The sequence below is a fragment of the Carlito syrichta genome, unplaced genomic scaffold, assembly GCF_000164805.1.
Source record: "Carlito syrichta isolate Samal-C Ts95f unplaced genomic scaffold, Tarsius_syrichta-2.0.1 Scaffold304637, whole genome shotgun sequence".
In the NCBI taxonomy this organism is placed as follows: domain Eukaryota; kingdom Metazoa; phylum Chordata; class Mammalia; order Primates; family Tarsiidae; genus Carlito; species Carlito syrichta.
In genome coordinates, this window is record NW_007248733.1 from 189,054 (window position 1) to 209,974 (window position 20,921).

At 38.9% G+C, this 20,921-nt stretch overlaps 1 pseudogene; it reads left to right on the plus strand.

The window, feature by feature from the left end:
* Positions 1-285: 285 nt before the first annotated feature.
* On the plus strand, positions 286-666 carry LOC103262869 (annotated as a pseudogene).
* Positions 667-20,921: the final 20,255 nt, after the last annotated feature.

The following is a 20,921-nucleotide window of genomic DNA, read 5'->3' on the forward strand; positions in this document are numbered from 1 at the left end:
GATATTCAGCTTTATTACAATATAATGTATTACATATTTTATACATTATGCAGTTGACCCTTAAACTGCATGGATTTGAACTGTATAGATCCACTTATACATAGATTTTTCTTCCACCTCTGCCAACCCTGATATAGCAAGACCAACCTTTCCTCTTCCTCCTCCTCTTCAGTTGATGTAATGACGGTGAAGATGAGGACTTGTATGATGATCCACTTCCACTTAATGAATAGCAAATACACTTCATTTTCTTATAATTTTCTTAATAACATTTTCTGGAGCTCGGTCTGGCGCTGAGGATCCATTTCCATCGGTTCTTACCGCTGCTCCCCACACCCCAACAGCCAAAATGGTGAAACAGACCGATAGCAAAGCCTCTTTTCAGGATGCCTTGGAAGCTGCAGGTGATAAACCTGTTGTAGTTGACTTCTCAGCCACATGGTGTGGGCCTTGCAAAATGATCAAGCCTTTCTTTCATTCCCTCTCTGAAAAGTATTCCAGTGTGGTGTTCCTTGAAGTGGATGTGGATGACTGTCAGGATGTTGCTTCAGAGTGTGAAGTCAAATGTATGCCAATCTTCCAGTTTTTAAAAAGGGACAAAAGGTGGGTGAATTTTCTGGAGCTAATAAGGAAAAGCTTGAAGCCACCATTAATGAATTACTCTGATTATGTTTTCTGAAAACATAACCAGCCGTTGGCTATTTAAAACTTGGAGTTTTTTTTTTTTAATTTACAAAATGTATGAAGTATGGAGACTATATAACCAACTACCATCTGATTATAAGATGACAATAAAATATTAATTCTGCCCTTTAAAAAAAAATAACATTTTCTTATTTCTAGCTTACATCATTGTAAGCATACAGTATTTAATACATATCACATACAAAATATGGGTTAATTGACAATTTGTGTTCTCAGTAAAGATTCCAGTCAACAGCAGTCTATTAGTAGTTAGGTTTTAGGGGAGTTAAAAGTTTTATGTAAAATTTCAACTGGGTTGATGTCCCTTAACCCTTGCATTGTTTGAGGGTCAACTGCATTGCTTATTATATAACATATGATTATGATATAATCAATTGTATGATAATTAAAAATGAGCAATTAGAAATGGAAAGAAATAATTCTACTTATATAGCATTAAAATATGAAATAGGAATAAATTTGACAAAAGACTCATATGTTGAACATTACAGAATACTGCTAAGAGAAATTAAATACCTAAATAAATGAAGAGATGCACCCTGTTATGATTAGGAAGACTCGTATTGTCTTTCTTTTAATTAAAAAAAATTTTTATTATAAAGATGTGGGGTACATTTCAGGGTTAGGTATATGAACATTGATCATGCAGGTACCCTTGTTGATGAGGTGTGCCCCTCCCTCCCCTAGCAGTTTCCCTCAACTGCCAGTCCCACCCCCCACTCCCCTGACAGTTTCCCACTAATGCCAATCACTTTCTTATAGCATTATAATTGTTCAAGGTCCGTTTATGAGTGAGACTATATGGTACTCTGTTCTTTGTTTCTGTGATAAATCACTGAGTATGATTGACTCCAAATCCGTCCAAGTTGCTGCAAAGTTTATATGTTTGTCCTTCTTAATGGCTGCATAGTATTCCATTGTGTATATGTACCACATTTTTTAATCCAGTCCAGCTTCGATGGGCAACATGGTTGGTTCCATGTTTTTGCTATTGTGAATAGAGCTGAAACAAACATACGTGTACCGGTATCTTTTTGTAGAATGATTTGAGTTCCTCTGGGTATATTCCCAATAGGGGAATTGCTGGGTCATATGGAAGGTCAATTTCTAGTTCTTTCAGAAATCGCCACACTGTCTTCCAAAGAGGGGTTGCATTAGTTTGCATTCCCACCAGCAGTGTAGAAGCGTTCCTTTTTCTCTGCATCCTCGCCAGCATCTGTTGTTGTTTGTTTATTAATGATGGCCGTTCTTATTGAGGTTAGGAGGTATCTCAATGTGGTTTTGATTTGCATTTCTCTGATGATGAGTGAGGCTGAGTACTTTTTCATGTGTCTGTTGGCCGCCCGTATATCTTCTTTAGAGAAGGAGGAAGGCTCATATTGTTAAGATACCAAGTCTCCCCATATTGATTATACAGTCAATATCATCTCAATAAAAATACCAGCACAACTTTTTATAGAAATTAATAGATTGATCTTAAAGTTCATATGGAAATGGAAAGGATATAGAATAGCCAAGACAATCTTGGGAAAAAAAATGAAAGTTCATATGAACTTTGTTCAAGATTTATTATAAAGCTAAGTAATCAAGACAATATGACTTTGGGGTGAAGATAGATAAATAGATTAATGGAACAGAATAGAGTCCAGAAATATCCCCACACTTATACAACAACTGATTTTTTATAAAAATCTGTGAATAAAAAGTCTTTTCAAGAAATAGTTCTGGAATAATTGGGTATCTATATGCAAAAAATGAACTTTGATCAATACTTTGTATCATATATAAAAATTAACTAAAGATGGATCAGAGATCCAATGAAAAACTTATAATTAATAAAACTGCTAGGAAAAACATATGAGAAAAATCTTGGTGACCATGGGCTAGGCAAATATTTATTAGACATCACAAAAGCCCAATCTATAAAAGAAAAACTTAGCCGGGCAGGGTGGCTGAGTCTGTAATCCCGCGCTTTGGGAGGCTGAGGTGAGTGGATTGCCTGAGCCCGCGGGTTCGAGACCCGCCTGGCCAACTTGGCGAGCCCTCATCCCAACAATAAATTAAAAAATCAGCCGAGCATGGTAGTGTGTGCCTGTGATTCCGGCTAAGGCGGAAGGATCGCGGGCGCCCAGTGGGTCGAGGCTGCAGTGATCCGGGGCGACCACGGCACTCCAGTCTGGGCGACGGAGTGAGACTCCAACTCAAAAAAACCAAAAAACAAAAAAGATAGAAAAAGAGAAGAAACACATACAAAGATACTCGCTATTGTTAATCATTAAAGAAATGTAAATTAAAGGCACAATGAGATACGACCCTACGCAGTTTAGAATTATTAAAATTAAAAAGACTGAGAAGGATGACAAGATGGCCATGGAGGCAGCTGGAGTGGGCAGTCTCTGCATGGACGAGTGGGCACCCGGACGAACCTGCGTGCAAGGGCGTCGGCAAGTGGGCGCTGAGTGTCTGAATGGGGACAGGCGGCCTGAGCTCTGCTGCCGAGACGAGACGGCTGCCTCGCCCGGCTATGCGGATCCCAGCGTGTTCCAGGGCCCCGAGGCAGGTGCTATTTCTGTGCCCCAACCCGGAGGAAAGCCGTGAAAAACAGCCGCGGGGGGCGCGGCCCTTCCCCACAGCCTCCAGCACCGGGTTGGACGCGGGCCGGAGACCACAGAGAAAAGACGCCAGAGGAACTCAGTGCTGAGTGCCAGTGGAGGACAAGACGCAGAAACGGCATCGTGACCTTGGTCCTGCTACCTGGTCAGAGACGGGTTCTAGCCTGCTCACGTGCACGGCGGAGCTACTCCCTGAGACTGAGGGGTGACTTCAGTTTGACCACTGCCAACCCAGAGTGAACATCCCAGGTGCAGTATCCCCAGAGGGACAGGCCCATGAGGAGATCCAGCCACCCCATTTCCCTAACTGGAAGACTTGCAGGTCCATGGCTGCCACTGGAGATGAAGTACTCGGGCCACAGTGGATGAGTGGGGGTGAGTATTAAACGGACCCAGCTCCCTTCTCCCAGTGATTCACGAAGCATGTGACCGAGGTGGGGAACATCCTGACTGGTGCACGTGGTGCATGTGGAGCAGGCTGAACACCGGCGCATTTCTTGGGGGGAGTTTGTGGCCTCTCCCTAACTACAGGGTGAGCAGGGGGACAGATCTAGAGGTCGCACCCTCCCCCCTATACTCGCAAGCCAAGAGCAGTGGTTGGGTCATGCTGACGAGGAATCAGAATTTTCAGGAACTGCCACAAGAGGGCGCTCGAGGATCACAAAAGGTTTTTTTCCTGTTTTCTGTATGTTTTGATAGACTTCTGTGTTTCATTTTGTTCTTTTTTCCTTCTTTTTTTGTGTATTTGTGTATTTTGTGTACTTGTGTATTTCATTTTGTTCTTTTTTCTTCTTCTTTTTTCACTAAAGGGGTAGTATGAAAATGTCCTCATGCTGTTGGTTTTAGTTTTTTATTTTTTCTTCTTTTTTTTTAACTGGTCTGTCTGTTTGCTGGTTTGCTTGTTTTTCCTTCTCCACTTCATTCTTTTCATTGTCCTTTCTTCTCCCTTCTCTCTTTCACAGTTCCTTTCCTTTCCCTTATGTTATTTTGTTCCCAGGGGATGTACATATGTTCCCATTGCATGGACATACTGTGACGTGGTGGGAAGTGAGTCCCTGGGGCCCCACACTCTGGTCAGTGAACACTGTGATCTGCAGACAGCTTTTGAATCTTAGCATCCCTCCACATACCTTATTCAAATCTCAAAACTGCAAAAGGACAGCACAGCTCCCCGGCTTCAAAATCAAACAAAGAAAGACTAGGGGGTAGAGCAAACAGAAGTGAAAACTATTCCTCCTCTCAATGAGCAACAGAATTAAAGAGAAAAGAAAAATCCATCACAAATGCAGAGAAACCAACAAAAACAAACAAAAAAACACAGGTTATCCAGAAACCCCTAGAAAAATGATCTTGAAGAATACAGACTTTGGACCTCAAACAATGAATAGCACCCAGACCATAAATGCAGAGATCAAGGAATGGTTGGAAAAGATGAATAAAAATCAAGAAAGGCAAGATGAAAACATGAAAGAATGAATTATAGAAATGCAGGTCATAAATAATACAGTCAACTAAATAAATAAACTGACAAGCATGAAAAGCTTTTGACCAAGCAGAAAGAATCTTAGGGTTTGAAGACAAAATTTGGAACTAACTCAATCCATCTTTTTTTTTTTTTTGGTTATTGTTTTGTTTTGTTTTTGAGTTGGAGTCTCACTCTGTCTCCCAGACTGTAGGGCAGTGGCGCACTCCTGGCCACCACAACCTCGACTTGCTGGGCTCCGGTGATCCTTCTGCCTCAGCTTTCTGAGTAGCTGGAACTACAGGTGCATGCTACCACGCTAATTTTTTTGATTTATTGTAAAGATGAGGTCTCGCCAAGTTGCCTGGGCGGGTCTCGAACCCACGGGCTCAGGCAATCCACTCGCCTTGGTCTCCCAAAGTGCTGGGATTACAGGCTGAACCACTGAGCCTGACCTCAATCTGTTAAAAACATAGAGAATAAGCTTAAAAATTCAGAACAAACCCTTCAAGAGATGTGTGATTATATTAAGAGGTTGAATTTATGCCTGTTCTGTATCCCTGAAGCAGAAAAGGAGAATGAGAGCACTCTGGAGCAAACATTCTACAAGGTCATCCAAGAAAATGTTCCGCATCTCATTAGAGATTTGACCACCCAAATACAAGAGATTCAGAGAAGCCCTACAAGGCATCAAATGAGACCAACTCCTAGACACATAGTAATTCACTTACACAAAGTAGGTATAAAAGAAAAAAAAATCCTAAAGGCAGGGAGAGAGAAAGGTCAGATTACCTACCAGGAAGACCAATTAGAATAGCAGCAGACTTATCTACAGAAACACCACAGGCTAGAAGAGACTGGAGTCTAATCTTCAAAGTTCTCAAAGGTAAGCAATTCCAACCAAGAATTTTCTGCCCAGCTAAGCTAAGCTATATCAATGATAGAGAATTAAAATCCTCCCCAGACATTCAACCCCTACGAATTTATGCTGCCTCCTGATCAGCTCTACAAGAGATACTTAAGAAGGTATTAAGCACAGAAAAATGGAAAAAAAGAGGAATGGCCACATACTTCCCAAGAATGCAGGAAAACAGAGAATCAACACAGCATGCATCGTGACTGCAAAATTGAAAACACATACATATATCTAACCCTAAATCAAAAGAAGACCAACCAACAAACAAGCAAACAAACAACTACAGCAAAACTTTATAAAAGCCTCATGATAGGCATATATTCTCATAGCTCAATAATCTTCCTGAACATGAATGGACTAAATGCACCACTGAAAAGACATAGAATGGCAAACTTGATTAAAAAAACCCCACCCAACAATATGCTGACTCCAGGAAACACATCTCACTACAAAGGACACTCACAGATCAAAGTTGGAGGAGGGAAAACTAATTGCCTAAAAACTTTTTAGGCAAACACATCACAAAAGAAGGCAGGAGTCACAATCTTAATATCAGACAAAACTATCAAAAATTTAAAAAGATATGGAAGAAACTTACATAATGATAAAAGTTTAATTCCATTAACAAGAAACAGCCATCCTAAACATATATGCACCCAACACAGGAGCACCAGCATTTATAAAATAGCTACTAAGTAAACTACAAAAAGATATTGACTCTAGCACTATCATAGCTGAGGTCTTAAATATCTCACTAATAGCCCTAGATAGATCATCAAGGCAAAAAGATTAACAAAGATATCCAAAACCACAACTTGACACTTGACCAAACAGACTTAATAGATACCTACAGAACACTCCACTCAACAACCATGAAATATACAGTCTACTCATCACCACATGGAAAGTACTCCCAAGATCAAACACATCCTTGGAAATAAATCAAGCATAAACAAATTTCATAAGATCAAAATACTGCCATGCACCTTCTCAGACCACAGTGGAATAAAAATAAATATCAACAGTTGTGCATGGTGGCTCAAGTCTATAATCCCAGCACTTTGGGAGACTGAGGTGAGGGGATTGACTGAGCCCACGGGTTCAAGAACTGCCTGGGAAATTTGGCAAGACCTCATCTCTACAATACATTAACAAAAAATTAGCTGGTCATGGTAGCACATGCCTGTAGTTCCAGCTACTTGGAAGGCTGAGGTGGAAGTATTGCCTGAGACCAGCAGGATGATGCCTGGGTAGCATGAGCATGCCACTGCACTCCAGCTTGAGTGACAGAGTAAGACTCCAACTTAATAAAACAAAACCAAAACCAAAAAACACCACCAACAAAATTCCCCCAAAACCCACAAAGACTTGGACACTAAACAGCATGATGTTGAACAACTCCTGGGTCAACACAGAAATCAAAACAGAAATTAAAAGATACCTGGAAACAAATGAAAACAGAAACATCTTACAAAAACCTCTGGGATGCTGTGAAAACATTAACAAGAGGAGAATTTATATCTCTACAAACACACATCAATAGAAATAGAAAGATCACAAATTAACAGTCTAACAAATCGCCTAACAGAGTTGGAAAGGCAAGACCACCAAAACTCTAACTTCGGCGGGAGAATCCAGATCACCAAAGTAAAAGCCCAAATACGGGACATAGAAGATAAAAATATCATAGAAAAAAATCAACGAAACAAAAAGCTGGTTCTTTGAAAGGATAAACAAGATTGATGGACTTATAGCCAGAATGACCAAGAAAAAGAGAGAAGAAGCCCAAATAAACATAATCAGAAACGCAAAAGATCAAGTCATAACTGACCCCGAAGAAATACAAAAGATTATTAGAGATTACTATGCACACTGTATGGAGACAAACTTGGAAACCTAAATGAAATGAATGACTTTCTGACATCACACAAACTTCCAAGGTTGAAACAAGAGTAAATTGAAACATTAAATAGACCAATAACAACCCAGGAAATTGACTTCATCATAAGAAAACTATATTAAAAAAAAAAAAAAGTCTTGGACCAGATGGCTTTGCGGCAGAACTATACAAAACATACAAGGAGGAGCTGATACCAATCCTAATGAAAGTATTCCAGGCAATTGAGGAAGACAGAACTATCCCCAAATCATTTTATTAAGCTAAAATCACACAGATACCCAAACTGGGTAAGGATCCAACAAAGAAAGAGAACTATAGGCTAATGTCTCTGATGAACATAGATGCAAAAATTCTCGACAAGATTCCAACAAATCAGATTCAACAACTCATCTCAAAAATCAGCCACCATGACCAAGTAGGCTTCATCCTCAGGATGCAGGGCTGGCTCAACATCCATGAGACTATAAATGTAATTAAATACATCAACAGATGTAAAAACAAGAACCACATAATTATATCATTAGACATAGAATAAGCTTTCAATAAAATCCAGCATCCCTTCTCAATAAAAACTCTGAACACCTAGGCATAGAGGGAACATACCTCAAAATTGTAAGAGCTATTTGTGATAAACTCACAGTCAACATATTGCTAAAGAGACAGAAATTGGAAGCATTTCTCCTGAAAACTGGAACAAGACATGTCTGCCCACTCTCACCCCTCCTGTTCAACATACTGTTGGAAGTCCTTGCTAGAGCAATCAGGCATAAGAAGGAAATCAGGGTATTCAAATAGGAAAAGAGGAAGTTAAGTTTCCCTCTTTGCTGACAATATGAACCCAAACCTTGAAAACCCAAGAGAATCTGTCAAAAACCTCCTTGTACTGATAAAGGACTTTGACAAAGTTTCAAAACAAAAGTTTAAAAGACAGTTGCATTTTTATACACCAACAACAAACAGGCAGAAAACCAAATAAAAAGCACAGTCTCATTCACAATAGCCCCCCCAACACACACACAAAGAAATACCTGGGCATCTTCCTAACCACAGAAGTGAAAGACTTTACAATGAAAACTACAAAACACTGCTTAAAGAAATCCAAGAAGACACAAACAAATCGAAAAATATTCCATGCTCATGGATTGGAAGACGCAACATTATTAAAATGTTCATGTACCAAAGGCAATCTATAAATTCAATGTATTATCCATTAAATTACAAACATCATTCTTCTCAGAACTGGAAATGACAATATAGAAATTCATATGGAAATATAAATGATCATGAATAGTCAAAACAATCTTTAGCAAAAGAAAAAAAGCAGGAGGTATGACACTGCCAGACTTTAAGGTGACAATAATCAAAACAGCCTGGTATTGGTACAAGAACAGGTATATAGACAAATGAAACAGGATAGAAATTCCAGAAGCAAAACCTCAATTTCTTAACCAACTCATCTTCAACAAAACCTCCACCACCAACCACTGGGGAGAGAAGAACCTCTTCAGTAAATGGTGCTGGGAAAACTGACCACATGCAGGAGATTTAAACAGGACCCCTACCTATGACCATACACAAAAACAAATTTAAATTGATCAAAGACCTAAACATAAGACCTCAAACTTTAAGAATATTAGAAAATGCAGAAGAAACCCTTATGGAAATTGGATTAGGCAAACAATTCCTCATCAAAACCTTAAATGCCCATGCCATAAGAGATAAGATAGACAAGTGGGACCTTCTCACACTGAAAAGCGTCTGCAAAGCAAAAGAAGCCATCAAGATAATGGGGTCAAATGGACCCACAGAATGAGACAAAATATTTGCCAGTTGTATATCTGACAAAGGCCTAAAAAATAATGTAGTACATATACACAATGGAATGTTATGCAGCCATAATGAAGGACAAACTTATGGACTTCGCAGCAACTTGGATGGATTTAGAGTCTATCATATTCAGTGATCTATCACAGAAGCCAATAACTGAGTACCACATGTTCTCACTCTTAAGCGGGCTCTGAATATATATCATAATACTGTAAGAAAGGGATTGGGAGTAGAAAGAAACTGCCAGGGGATGGGAGGGCACATAACATCAATAAAAGTACCTGATCTCAAACCAGGCAAAGTGGGGACCAAAGGGAGGCCCAGACTTTACCTGTACGATGACAATTTATGTACCTAATCCTGAATTGTAACCCACACCTTTAAAGTTAAAAAAATTAAAAAGATGGACTAAATCAAGAATTGTTGAGTTGTTGGGTATGGTGGCTCATGCCTGTAATCTCAGCACTTAGGGAGGCTGAGGCAGGAGGATTGTTTGAGTCCAGGAGTTTGAGACCAGTCTAGGCAACGTAGCAAGAGCTCATCTCTACAAAAATAAAAAAAAATTGGTCTAGTATGATGATGTGTGCTGTAGTCCCAGCCACTTGGGCGGCTGAGGTGGAAGGGTCGGCTGAGCCCAGGAGGTGAAGGCTGCCACCGTGAGTCGTGATTGTGCCACTGCACTCCAGTCTGAGTAACAGAGTGAGACCTTGACTCAAAAAAAAAAAAGTAAAAATAAAAAAAAAATTTGGTGAGGATTTGGAAGAACTAATGGGAATGTAATCTGGAACAATTACCTTGGAAAATGGTTTGGCGGTTTCTGAAAATGTTAAAAGTGCTTTTACAATGTGGTCCAGTCGTTTTGTTCTTAGGTATTTACTTAAGAGGAAAGAAAGCTTATGTGTATACGTAGACTTGTATATGAATGTTCTTAGCAACTTTATTTGTAATGGCCAAAAACTAGAAGCAACCCATATAGGCGTCATCGTGTGAATGGATGAAGTTATATCTATATGTTTTATCTATGCAGTAGACTACTACTCAGAAATAGAAAGGAATGATACATGTAACAACATATATTAATCTCAAAATAGTTATGCTGCGTGAAAGAAGCAAATCACAGGTGTCACAAGTTGTACCACTCAGGTAAAATTTGAGAAAATGCCAGCTAAGGTGTCACAATGCAGATAATGGTTGCCTGGAATTGGAGGAAGGAGGGCTGAGGAGACACAGGAGGAAAGAATGCAAAGGAGAATGAGGAAAGATTGTGCTGGTGATTACATTGCTATATAAATACTTCAAAATTTACCAAAGTGTATACTTATGTGTAATGAGTTTATTATATATCAATTGTATCTCCATAAAGGTTTTTTTTTTTTAAAGATGTTATATCCGTTGTTCAATGTTTTGTGATAGGAGTGACAAATTCCCAGAATATATTTTTGAGCTAATTTGTTAGCTTGATGTTAGTAAAATGTTAGTTTCAGAAGCACAAACGGTCAAGGTCATTAACCTTTTTTTTCCAGTGAGCCCTTTCGAGTGATATTGCGGTTTTCCTGTGCAATGATCTTTTGGTTGTTATCCAATGAGTATTAGCCAAGTGTTCTAGATCAAAAACAAATTGCAAAATCTTCTTTTTTTCTCAGTGTTGTAAAACTAATAGTGATAAGCATTTTCCAATGCTCATTTTTGACAGAATGTGTAGACATCTGAAATTGTCTCATTATCCTCTGACTTCTATCCTTTCGGATCCTCAGCAGAGAATATGCATGTCACAGAATTCTAAAAAGTAAGCACGCTGAGGCAGTATCTGTGTTGGCTGGGTTCCTGGAACTATCACGAAGTTTCTCAAACATACATAAAAGAGACTTTTAGAAAGAAACTGCAGGTTTGTTTCCTGTGAAATCATTAAGTGCTTTTTTTTCTTTGATGCAAATAACATGGCATTTTTTTCAAAACTCAGGATGCAAAATAATGCTCTGAAAGAGTATGTGTTTGGGAGGCTTGGAAATTCTGGATAGCAGAAATTCTTCATGAACTTTGTCTTTGAGGGATATTAAAAGTTTAGACAAGTTTCCCCCCAACCCCCTTGCTTTCTATCCTTGGGTTAAAAAAGATTAGTTCAGAGATTGAATCCTCGCTTGAAGATTGCTTTCTTTCCAGGGCTTTTCAGTTCGAAAGGAGTGAAATCAACCTCTTTTACAATGTGTCCTGCATCCATTTTCGTCTGGTCTCTCTCAGTTGCTGATTGTCTCTAATTTTAGCTCAACCTATGTGGTGGCTGACATGGAATCTAGAGTAATTGTATTGTTCATTTTTTTTTTTTTTGAGTTGGAGTCTCACTCCGTCGCCCAGGCTGGAGTGCAATGGCACACTCATGGCCACCCCAGCGTCCACCTGCTGGGCTCCTCAATCCTTCTGCCTCAGCCTTCCATGTAGCTGGAACTATAGGCGGGTGCTACCACACCCAGCTAATGTTTCTATTTATTGTAGAGACGAAGTCTCGCCAAGTTGCCTGGACTGGTCTCGAACCCTCGGGTTCAGGCAATCCACTCACCTTGGCTTCCCAAAGTGCTGGAATTACAGGCTGAGCCACCGAGCCCGGCCTGATCATTTTTTATGTATTTATTTTCTAGAGTCAAGCTCTTCCTACATTGCTCAGGCTGGACTCAAAGTCCTGAGCTTATGTGATCCTCCCCCCTCAGCCTTTGGTGTAGCCGCCATGTCTGGCTTTATCGGTCACTTTTATTGCATTTTAAGAACATAGGCATTAAGGAGTTCTCTAAAGGTGAAACAGGGACACATAGAAGTCAGTGGACATTATCTTTAATCAATTATGGACTTTTATGGCTCTTACTGAGCACACATGGCTGATAGTTCTAATTAGAGCCAATTGAGTAAGTTGATCTGTCACTCTCCAAGATAGCTATTAAATATCTCTGCATTTTAACTTGACTGAAATGCCTTGGGTCAACTGACATCTCTACATTTGTTTGGTTTTCATTTTTTTCCAGAATTGGGGTTCAGATGATATGAGTAAAGATCTTGCATGATACTTATTTTACCCTTTAGAAACAGTACAAATATATTTAACAAGCTAGCATGTGTATATATATAATTTTTGATAATAAGTTATAAAAATGTGACATAAATTTTTTGAGTTGGAGTCTCACTCTTTCGCCCAGACTGGAGTGCAGTGGCTGCTCCCGGCCACCGCAGCCTCGACCTGCTGGGCTCCGGCGATCCTTCCGCCTCAGCCTTTACTTCATTTTTTAATAAGTCATAAAATGCTGCATATATATGCCCTATGTGCTTTGCTGTGAGGTAATTACTAATTTCTGTATGTGAGTTGTGGCTTAGATGTCCATGTTTGGTACCGATATTCATATCTTGTATTTTATTTTTTCTATTAGTCATAATGAGTCAGATATTTGAAATATTTATGGCACTTGTATTTTAAAGGTCAAAACATAAAAAAATTAACATAATAAATGGAGTATTATGAGTTTAGATCTACAGATGAGAAAATAAAGGCCAAACTGATAATTCCCTAAAGTTTTATAAAAGTCAATTTGTACTTAAGGTTTATGTGTACTTCCTAAACATTTTTGAATCTGTTTTAGTCTGAGATCCTGTAACTTTTCACCAGGATTCTTAAAATATCCTTTCAACTGGATCCTGTTGTGGACAGACCATAGGGCTGTAGGGTGGCTTCAATTATTCCATCTCCTGGTGGTCTGCTCTGTATAATCTCTTGGCCTTGAGTGTTTGCCAAATGTGGGACTTACTTCTAGCCTTATAGAACATGGCAAAGGTGTCGGAATTTTTCTGATTACTTAAGATCCCAAGTCAATCTTTGAATTAATTAAGAGATTATTCTGGGTGAGCCTAACTTGATCAGGTGAAAGCCCTTAAAAGAGAGACTGGGCTTACCTTGAGATGAGAGACTCCTTTGCTGATTTTGAAAAAATAAGCTCATCAAGTAAGTTGCCAAGTTGAAGAAACCATGTGGCAAAGAACTGTGGTAACTTTTTAGGAGTTGAGAGTGGCCTACAGCAAGAAATGAAAACCCTCAGTCCTATAGCTGCAAGAAAGTAAATTCTGCCAACAACACAGGGAAGCTTGGAAGTAGATTTTTTTTCCTCAGTTGAACCTTTGATGACTACCTGACACCTGGATTGCCTATCTGGTGAGGCCTGGAAGTAGAGAACTCAGCTAAGTTATGCCTGGACTTACTTAATTTTCTCTCCCTTCCTTTTTGAGTCAGGGTCTTGCTCTGTCACTTAGGCTAAAGTGCAGTAGCATGATCACGGTGCACTGCAGCCTGGACATTCTGGGCTCAAGTAATCCCCCCGCCTCAGGCTCCTGAGTAGCTGGGACTACAGGCATGTGCCATCACACCCGGCTAATTTTTATTTTTTGTAGAGATGAGGTTTCGCTATGTTGCCCAGGCTGGGCTTGAACTCCTGGGCTCAAGCAATGCTCCAGCCTCAGCCTCCCAAAGTGCTGGGATTACAGGCATGAGCTGCTGCACCTGGCCCCAGAGTTCTGGCCTACAGAAAATGTGAGGTAATAAGCGTGTGTTGTTTTAAGCTGCTGGGTCGGTAATAGTTTGTTCCCCAGCTACAGAAAACTAGTAGAGGCCCTTTATATCTAATTCTTCTAATTTTTCTTTCTCACTTCAGCTAACGTGAATTTTCTGAATAAAGAATTTTGATTGTATTTCTGCTCTGCTTGAAATCCTCCATTAAGTTCTTATGGTCTAAAAGATGACGTCTACATTTCCTGAGTGTGCTGAGTCTTCATGATTTGGCACTCACTTGCCTTTTCCTCTTCTCTTCACGCTTTTCTCCCCCGTGCACCCTCTGCTTGCTTGCTTTTTTTTTTTTTGAGTTGGAGTCTCACTCTGTCGCCCAGACTGGAGTGCAGTGGCCGCTCCGGGCCACCGCAGCCTCGACCTGCTGCCGCCTCAGCCTTCCGAGGAGCCGGAATTACAGGCATGCGCTACCACGCCCGGCCTGATTTTTTAAAAAAATTTATTGTAGAGATGCGGTCTCGCTGCCCAGGCGGGTCTCGAACCCGCGGGCTCAGGCAATCCACTCATCTCAGCCTCCCAAGGTGCGGGATTACAGGCTGAGCCACCTAGCCGGCTCACCCTCTGCTTTCATAACAGAAGCCCCCATGTGCCAAGCACCTCTTCACTTCTGTGCCTTGTCGTGTGCCCTTGATCTTTAGGTTACTCGTTCTCTCCACCCCTTGGGGGCATTCAAGCCATTCCCCAGTGTTCCTGTTCTCTTCCTTCTGGGTATGCTGTAGGCAGGCACTGCTTTTCCCCACTAAAAACTACGCGTCGCCCTGGGACTTGTTCTGGCAAATGAAAATGGAGCCGAAGTGACACATGTCTTATAGGTAGAGATTTAAAGAGCCAGCACGTGATTTGCCGTATCTCCTTTTCTTGCTATGTATAGCAACTGGCGATGTGCCAGATGCTGGAGGCTCTGCCCGCCTAGGCCTCAGAGTGAGGCGATGTGGAGAAGAGGTCCCAGGCCAACCTAACAAGCATTGTGAGCAAACTACAGTTTGTAGTCATAAGCCACCAAGATTTGGGAGTTGTTGATTACTGATGCCTAATTTAAGTTATACTGGCGGATCCATCACTCCCCTCTTGTTGACATATTTATCCTGTAGGACTCAGCTCAAATGTGTGATCTCTGTAAGCAAAGTGAAGTGGCTTTCTTCTCTGTGTCCCAAAAGACCCTTACATAGATCTCTTTAGTATCTATCTTACTGATTGCTGAGTAAATATATAAAGTGCTCATTAGCAATGACAGACACACTGTAAATGCTCAGAAAGAACTAGCTATTAACATTGTTTTATAGACTTGTTTTATTGCAATGATCTCTTAAATAGTTATCTTCTTTTAGACTATGATAATTTGAAAAGCAAGGACTATGTTCTGTTTCATCATTGTACTGTAGATACTTAGCCCAGTGACTAATTCATAGAAGGTACTTACTAAATATTTACTGATTAATGTATATTTGACATATATCAGAAATCCTTATTTCTAAGTTTCTCCATGTAGAACCATACTCCCAATATGTATTTTGTTACCATAATTGGTAGACAGTGTGTAAGAGAAAGCTATGCTTTTCCTTATTTTCATGGCGTTGAACAATGAGGGATAGTTACTAGACTACAATATTAAAGATTTTAGTAGACATGAATTCTATCTGTGACCTTGAACAAGCACCTAACCTTTTGAAGCTTCTTTTCCCTCATTTGCAAAATGGATACTTACTTCATGTGGTTGCTATCAGGGATTAATTTAATAACCTCTGTGAAATAGCACAGTGCTTGGCACATAGCAAACATTTAGTCATTTATTATTTGTATTTGTTATTATTTGTTCTTATTTTTACTCAGGCAAGCCAAGAGCAGCCCAAAGTAAAAATAAGAACAAGCTGGACTCTGTGGCTCAGCCTGTAGTCCCACGCCTTTGGGAGGCTGAGGTGAGTGGATTGCCTGAGCCCGCGGGTTCGAGACCCGCCTGGGCAACTTGGGGAGACCTCATCTCTACAATAAATAAAAAAAAATCAGCCAGGTATGGAAGCGCATGCCTGTAATTCCCGCTACTCGGAAGGCTGAGGTGGAAGGATCGCCGGAGCCCAGCAGGTCGAGGCTGTGGTGACCGGGAGCGGCCACTGCACTCCAGTCTGGGTGACAGAATGAGACTCCAACTCAAAAAACCAAACCAAACCAAAACAAAAAAACCAAATAATAACTAGGAGCCTAATACTTTCTCCTTTCTTTTTTCATAAAAATGATGTGATAATTAGTAATTTTTATCACATGCCTCAAGTTTCTTCTAATTGTAAGTAGCACGAAATGGTATTGAGTATATATAACCATTTGAATTAAAAACACATCCAGCTGTTTCTGTTGTCATTGTATAAGAAATTCACTAATGTATTTAGCATTCTTAATATAATACAGTTCTACAAAGAAAACTATGCTTATCCAAAGAGAAAAGTGAAAAGCACATCTTACATATCTTTTCTGCCAATATCACAATTACATCATTTTTATCTGAGAGAACCAAATATTATCTGCGTTAAATCTAGATGTACCACTTTATACAGATCCTTGCATCTTTAAAGGTAGTTGCCGAAAATACTATCAATGGGTAATCTTTAACTCATTCTAGAAAACCTGTCCAATTCTTTTCAAATGAAATTGCAACCTAGTTAAAAGTAAGTATCCCTTTAGAAACAGAAGAGTAAAGAAGATTAAAAAAGAAAACGGTCCCAAAATGTGACTCATTCCTCTGGTTTGAGGTTTTAAAGAGACATGCAAGAAGGAGCAGAATATAGATTTTCATTTTGTGGTGAGTAAAAAATTACCTTAGTGGTAAAGTGAATTCCATTTTGCATGAAATACTGCAATTTCTTGGAAGAGTAATCTAAAAACTTATTTGGGTCATTGTTAACAAAGTTCAGACCAAGTTTCATCAAAACATAGTTCTTCATCTTTTTCTAAACTTTTCACAGAAGTAACTTTAATGGTAGAATGAGGAAAATATTTTGATATCAGAAAATGTTTCTCCAGCATTGTAATAAAATGCCCATTTCATTATTCTTACAAGACATATTACTATAGTTGAATTTTTGGTCCTTTTTCTTTCATATACCATATTCTAAAATTAATCACAATACTCTAAAATATAAATTGTGGCAAAAGAGTGTTTGGAATAGGTTTTTTTTTTATTGTAAAATATTTTTAAAGTTAGAAGAACCCTTACATAGTTGGGCCAGTTTAAAAAATCTACTTATCTTTTAGAAGAAATTGAAACACTTGATTTCGCCATCTATTAATGGTCTCAGTTTTTCTCTTTGTAAAGTGGGAATAGAGCTTATTGCTAACATCACCAAAAGAATTAGGATGAATGTTTGGAAAATATGAGTCATAAGTTATTAACAAAATTATTTAACAAAATGCTGTCTTATTTAAATATCTATTATTTTCATACCAGGAAGTTTCCCAGGTTAGAAAATTCATATGTAGAATGGGCAGTTATATATTTATTTGAATGTAAAAATAATGTCACTGTTACTAATATTTTCTAGTGTCATAGATGTTAATATTACAAAATATTACAAAAATTAAATAATACTAAATATGAAAAAACCTGTTAGCAAGTAACGATGTGACTGGTTGGTGTATACAATACTTATTGCACTCATATGGACACAAAATTTAAAAAAATCAATTTCTTTTAGGGTGCAATATTTACTTCCTTTCCTATGAAAGTAAATACTGCATAAGAAAAGTAATTTAGAAAAAGCCTTTTTTGAACAAAACATGCTGTGTTTAAACTTTCTAATTAAGAACATGTGCATTTTGAAAGATATAAATTGCTAGTCATGATAAAACCACCATAGCCTAATGTGGGGGAAAAAGGCAGCATTATCACCATAACAACCCCTTAATACAGTGTGTGTCATGTGCATGAGTTTGGAAGTCAGACAGACCTTGGCTTCTTCCCTGGTTTCTCCCTTCCTTGCTGTGCAGCACAGTAAAATGACTCAATGTCTCTCATTTTCAGGTTTATCATTTATAAAAGGGGGATAATAGCACCTATCTCCCAAGGTTGTGTGGAGGTTTAAATAAACCCTTGTAGAAACCCTTGTTTCGCAAAGACTGGTATGGATAAGCACTTAATACCTATTACTACTATTATTACAAGTGTAATACTTGAGACTTTACAATGCACTTTCGCATACAGTCTCTCATTTGAGATAATAAGCTCCTGGATGACAGCATAACTTTTATTACAGAATTATGTACAAGTATTTAATAAGCATGATTACTACTGAATGTGTTCAAATGAAAAGACAGCAGATTGCATTTCCTTTGTTTTCATGTAAGATCACAATGTGTTAAAGACACTATTTTTGTAGTTAAATTATACCTGACTTCAAACCACTTTGAAGACAGTTTCATTCACTCACCTATGTCAAGCTTTATCTCATGAAGCCATCTTTTATCCCCACTTTACAGATGGGGAAGAGAAATGTGAAATAACAGGGAAGACCATTGAGCAATCAGTTCTGTAACCAGTTCTCACTTTATGATGGGATGCTCTGAATCTTCTGCCCTGGTTATTGATAAATTCTGCAAATTTCAAATCCTTTTGTAAGCTTTTGAATGCAGAGAAGTGAAAAGAAGGTATTAATACAGTGGTGGTGTGAAGCCTTTGGGAGCAGCCTTGCCATCCAGTCGTGGCCGTTTATGCCTTTAATCTTCTCAGGGACCAGCATGTGTTAAATACATTTTAAAAATTACCTTGTAGCTTCCAACTTTAAGAAGATGAAAAATGGTTTGGGGAGCAGTGAAAGTCCCATTATATGCTGAGTAATTTTTTAAATGAGATTTCCTGAAAGTACTTACATTTCACCTAAAGGTTGAAAATTTTTTCTCCGTCAGGATAAAGTTAGATTCTTGCCAGAAGGAAGAAAGGTAATGTTGGTAATAGTTTCAAAATGACCTATGAGAACATTTTGCGTTAGCGGGGTATTTCTAGGAGGCAGATGGCAATTGTTGCCATTCGCTTACACCAAAACATGCTAGTGGCAGCGGTGACCAATTTGTATACTCAGCAAAGAAGTCTGGTTGCAATTGAGCTAATTGACAAACTTCAGTTTCTTCCTGGGCACAAAACATGTTCTAAGAGCCTTGTGGGAAAAGGGGACATATGTGGAGTCCTATTATTTCATTCTGATTTATATACATTGCTACTTATGAATGGCTTCCTTTTAATTAGGTGTTTAATTTAAAACAGAACCTGTTACTATAATAACCCCCAAAGTACAAACTTGGAACTTTAACCATTTTGGGGAGGGGGTGGGAATTCAAAAAACCTTTCAATCACAAGGCCATAATTGATTGTACAGCACATGAAAGAATTCTTTATTATTTTATAGGCTCATTAAGAAAATATTATGGAAAACAGCTTCTACTGCTAAATAAAATTGTTTCTGTTTTCCAGAATTATAATTTTTGCTGTAAAAGCTTTTACCTCAATGAATGTATTTCTTTTTAACATTTGAGTAGATTGGACAGGGTGCTTAACTAGAAAACTTATTTTTAAAAAAGGTATTCTTTAATTCCTTGTTGCTTTGCAGAAGGTATGCAAATCTGAAGGCAGGACTTAGGACAAAAGCACATGGAGAAGACCATTAGATAATAAAGGGTCATAGGAAAGAACTGAGGCATCAGTAAACGCTAACACCCTTTAGAAAAAAAATGCATGGGAAATAATGCTTAAAGATTTATTTAACAATTCTCTCCCCAACTGAAAGTTAAACCAAAAGTATTTCATGGAGTCATTCTGAGATAATCTTAGAAGTGTTAGCAAAAAGGAACTGGTCTGTTTTATATTTCACATTCGTATTTTAGAATGGCATTCTGTGATCATTTTTAATGAGAAAATAAAATATAGGTGACTTCTCCAGGAATCAATATCCTCTTTTCTCCATTCTTGGGGTTTTGCAGGCTGATTAATTTGCAGAGGTTGGCTTTGATTGCTGCTGAAGTAGAAAGCATTATAGATTCTCTGTTATTCTACAATCCACTTGGCTGAGGTCTATGGTTCTATCTTTATATATTTATCTACCTTTCCACATGATGTTTAGTACCATAGCTCTGGGCCTCTCCTAAACATATTGTGAAAATCTATTGTGTTGAACTTTCAAGTCTCTGCTGTGAATAGGTAACTACTCTTTCTCCCCACCCCTCAGGAGAGATGTTCTGTTAAGTAAAGGTAAGTAAACCAGACAAAAAGGAGGCATTTAGAAAACAGCTTTGTGTGTGCATATGAAGGATATATCTGGCTATCTATCTGGCTTTTTGAAAGCAAAAAGGGAAGGCGGGCTCGGTGGCTCAGCCTGTAATCCCGCGCCTTTGGGAGGCTGAGATGAGTGGATTGCCTGAGCCCGTGGGTTCGAGACCCTCCTGGGCAGCGAGACCTCACCTCTACAATAAATAAAAAAATTAGCCGGGCGTGGTAGCGCGCGCCTGTAGTTCCAGCTACGTAGAAGGCTGAGGCAGAAGGATCGCCAGAACCGAGGCTGCGGTGGCCGGGAGGCGGCCACTGCACTCCAGTCTGGGTGACAGTGAGACTCCAACTCAAAAAAAAAAAAGCAAAAAGGGAGGCACTGAAGGTCAGAAGATTTATATAATTCATATAGCAATCAAATAAATAACGACTGAGAGAAAATGTGCTCAAATATGTAATGTGGGTTATTCTTAAACGGTTGAATGGAAGAGTTCAATATTTCCAATCTTTAACACCTATTGGTGTAGTGTCTTGGTTATGGCTATTGGCCTCAATCAATCCTGGATAAACATTTTTTTTCAGTTTCTAATGAATAGCTAATTAAATGAACTATATCATCAATAGTCTCTAAAGCACCTCTTTCCAAAAGTTTGAGCTATAAATA